Genomic DNA, 4515 nt, shown 5'->3' with positions numbered 1-4515 from the left:
CTCGCGGCGAGCGCGTACATGGCCGTGGTCCCCTCGCTGCCGAAGGGTGACTTGTCTTCTAAAAACTGTGTGTCTGTCTTGCTGCTGAAGTTCGGCCGTCGGGGGTTTTAACCAAGGACACCGAGGACTGTTTCCCCTGTGACCCAGAAGGCTCCCTGAGCAGAGCAGCTGAGGGCGGCCGGCAGGGTGGGCCAGCTCGATCACAGAATTGTTAGGGTTGGACGGACCTCTGGTGATCATCCAGTCCAACCGCCCTGCCGAGGCAGGGTCACCTGGAGCAGGTGACACAGAATGTGTCCAGGTGGGTTTTGAATGTCTCCACAGAGGCCAGACTCACGACCTCCCAGGGCAGCCTCTTCCAGTGCTTTGCCACCCTCTATGGAAAAAATTTCTTCCTCATGTTGAAGTGAACGTCTTGTGGTTTAGTTTATGGCCATTGCTCCTCATCCTGTCACTGGGCACCACTGAAAAGAGCCTCGCACCATCCTCTCAACACCTGCCTTTGAGACATTTATATGCCTTGATGAGATCTCCTCTCAGTCTTCTCCAGACTGAACAGGCCCAGCTCCTGCAATCTCTCATCATACAAGAGATGCTCCAGACCCATCACCATCTTCGTGGCCTCTGCTGGACCCTTTCCAGTAGCTTCTTGTGTTTCTTTACTGAGTCCACTCAAGGCACAGTCCTTTGGAAGACAGGAAGACAGTTAACAGGGATTTGTGCAGTTTGAGGGCATAAATCATAGAACCACGGAATACATTGGGTTGGAAGGGACCTTAAAGATCATCTCATTCCAACCCCCTGCCATGGGCAGGGACACCTTCCACTAGACCAGGTTCTCAGAGCTCCATCCAGCCTGGGATGGAACATTTCCAGGGATGAGGCATCCACAGATTGCCTGGGCAACCTGTGCCAGTGCCTCACCACTCTCACAGTAAAGAATTTCTTTCTAACATCTGATCTAAACCTACCGTCCTTCAGCTTAAGGCCATTTCCCCTTGTCATGTCACTACATGCCAAATGGCATTTGGATCCTGACTTCTGCCATGTCATTGTACTCAACTATTCACAGTAGCCTGTCCATGGATTTTGGATACAAAAATGCTGCTAGCAAGGATTTTCTTGCTATTTTCTAAGTCCGTGAGAGACTTCTCTCTTTCACAGAGATAGTAGCAGAGTTCTGTAAGCAATGAAACACCTGCAACCTTGAAAAGTCTTGTTTATAGTACAGTAGAAAAATATTTTGACAATGGATGTTTTAGGATTTTAGCCAATCACCCCAAGGGGTGACTGATACTTTGTCCAATTAGACTGTGAAGAAAAAAGTCTATAGAAGAGTTTGTAAGATAATTAAAGAGATCAATCTTGCTGCACAGTTCCTGCCTGCTGGATCTTCTCTCCTCCTCCCTACGGCTGCAGGACATGGTAATATACCCTAGGGCATTTTTAATAGTGGATGGTTTGGCACAATCCATGGTGCAGGAAAAGGGAAGGCAGGACAGCAGCTGCACTTCAGAGTTGTGCTCAAGAATCAGCTGCTGCTGTTCACTCCCAGCTAAGCCCTGAAATGGTGGGGTTTATCTCTCTTATCTAGGTGCACACAATTGTTCCATCTGATAGCTTTTCAGGGCAGGGAGTGTACTGTACCATGTATACACTCCCTAGCAGCATGGATGTTGGTTACCACCTTAGAGTACCACTTGAAACAAATAATGATGATGGAAAACTTTTTCTCTTGCTGGTTTAATGAAGCCTGAATTGTAGCAGTTCATTTTACTGATAACGTGGCAAAATAGGCAGTTTCAAATAGATGCTTTCAAATGCTCTGATTTTACCATTAGAACGGGAGAATAATAAGCATTTTATAATGTATTCTTTTTATGTATGACTTAATTTACAAAACCCTTTACACTGAAACATTCAATCATTTCAGTATAAACTTTTAATGAAAAAAATCAATAAAGTTCCTTTTCTAAGTTTTGCACTCCTCTTTTTCCTCATTTTCTTTTGTACTGATGTTTCTTACATAATAAAATTACCATGAAGATGATTATGATAAATTCCTTGATTCTAGGATTTCAGTCTCAAGAGGACCAAACTTCTAGACCTTTAAAATAAAACAACTGCACATGTAATGAAATATCAAATGGTATGATTTTAATTTTGTGAGCAAAATACTGCTGGAGGAAGGGGACATGCTCAGAATTTTAAAAAATAGTATTATATGATGAACAAAAAAAAAAACCCTTAAATTTACATCTCAAATATATAGCTTTGATTTTATTATACTGTTTCTTAAATCTTTAAAAGCAAAACAGGAGTGGAAACTCATGAAGGGAGGTAGTCACCTTTGTGCTTCAGGCACATGTTTGTGCTTGAAGGTAACAGCATAAATGTGTCCAAAAACTGTACTGATTTATTAAGACATTCCCATGAGCTTCCTGGTCTGGTTGAAAATGTCCCTGTTCACTGCACAGGGTTGGACTAGAAGACCTTTAAAGGCCCCTCCCAACCCAAACTATTCTATGATTCTACTCTTACGTTTTTCAAACTCCTGGTGACCTGTGTCCTCTGAGACCATGTAAGGGTGACTGTATAGACTGGTCTTCATGACAACTTCCATTTGAGCTAAATTCATTCAAATTCTGCAAGTTCAGCCTTGTGGTAGCTGCACCTCTAACTATAGTGCAGACAGAGTGGGGTGAGTGTTCAGAGTCCGTGATACCTCATGCAAAAGCCCATATTTTTACAAAAAAATCACAACTTAAAACATCACAACTTGTAGCAAATAAGTTCAACCAGGACACAAATCTGTGACAAGACTCATTCACGTTGAATTAATTCTGCAACAAATTATATTAAACAGCAAGCGAATGCCTCAACAGCTTCATAAACAAGGAGCTGCACTGACACTCAAGAGGACACCCAGGTTTCTGACCTTACCAAGAATTTACTTTAGCTCAGGACCAGCCACTTAAAATTCCCTGTACTTGAGATTCATCAGTGAGCTGTAAATAACCACATCTGCCATCCTGCAGTGGTGCTGTGTCTGTCATGGCTATAAATGATGCACTCATGTCAGAGACAGAACCTCTGGACAAGGTGGAGCACTTCAAGTGGGATCACTGTTTGACTCTCCCTTTTAAGATGAGTGTATGTCCCCAGCTCTGCAAAAACCTTTCTGCTAGTAAGAGCAAAAAACTCCAATGGCCACAGAAGCAAAAAAAAATTACCTTAAATAAAAACAAATAAATCTCCACTAAGAGCAAGGACAAGCCAGACCTAGAAAGTTTCAGTTCATTGAAATGATTGTTATTTATTTCCCTGAATGTCTGACTTTGTTCAAGAGACACATGTACTTTATGGTAAATAAGCAGAATCACCTGTCTCACCAGCTGCATAAAAGTGAATTTTGCATCAGCAGGGTGTGTTGGTGTGCATGCAGAAAGGGTTATTAGAGAAGAAGTGTTTGCTCACTGATTTATTTGAGGTCACAACCATTGTGCAGTTATTGAAGGCATGTTTTAAACTGTAGTGGCATGAAAATGATAAGCCATTACTTTCTGAATGTAAGGATTTATGGGCAACTGCAGAGATATAAATAATAAAATAAGATCTCATCATAAGATGACCCAGGAGTATGTAAGCCATTTGGGGCAGGGACCATGACAGTACGTGTCTTCTGGAAAGTGTAAAAGGAACCTTGTGGCCTTTGGTCGGTAAGGATCGGATGAACTGATAAAGGAAAGCGCGGGGGTTGAAGTGATTCCTCCCAGTCCCGCTGCTGTCAGGAGGTGTCGGGAGGCGGCAGCACCGCACCGCGGCCGTGTCTGCCGAACCGACCCGCACCGCGCTCCAGCCCAGACCCGGCTTACAAACATCCCATAATACACGGGGATCTAATGCTGGAGTGAACGCGTGCTCATGCATGAGCTCTACGTTTGAATTCGGGATTGCCCCGTTTACTCAGATAACATCATCAATGGAAAATTACCACTAAGGAAAGCAAAATTTATCTACCGATTTGCTAATATTAAATTATTGTTTGATATATATTACAAATGTATCACATGAGTATTACCTAATCTAACTGCAAGTCTTGTAATTTTCCCAGTGGTATGGAAATGCAGCAGAGCCTCATGGCCTCAAAGAGCTGAGATGCTTCAGGCACTGTCACTGAGCTGACATCCTGGGACGTACCCTGGAAACCAGATTGCCTTCTCAGAGTTGCACCAGTCTTGCAGTATTAAAAGGAACAAGAGCTTACTGCAAGTGCTCCTTTTTCTCCAGTGACAAGGAAATGCTATATGGTTCTCAATTACTTAATTATATAATTGATATTTTTACTATATTCTTTTTTAATGTCCTCTCTGCCTGTTCTTTTCAAACTTAATGATAGTTTTATATCAAGAACGGTTTTTCAGTTTAAATTGGATTGAGACTTTCTACTTTGTTCATAAAGATGATGCAACAGATCTCAAATAACAGTAACCTTTGATCATGTTTGGCACTAGA

Source organism: Corvus brachyrhynchos, unplaced genomic scaffold, assembly GCF_000691975.1.
Source record: "Corvus brachyrhynchos isolate BGI_N302 unplaced genomic scaffold, ASM69197v1 scaffold61, whole genome shotgun sequence".
Lineage (NCBI taxonomy): Eukaryota > Metazoa > Chordata > Aves > Passeriformes > Corvidae > Corvus > Corvus brachyrhynchos.
This window is presented reverse-complemented; position numbering follows the sequence as displayed.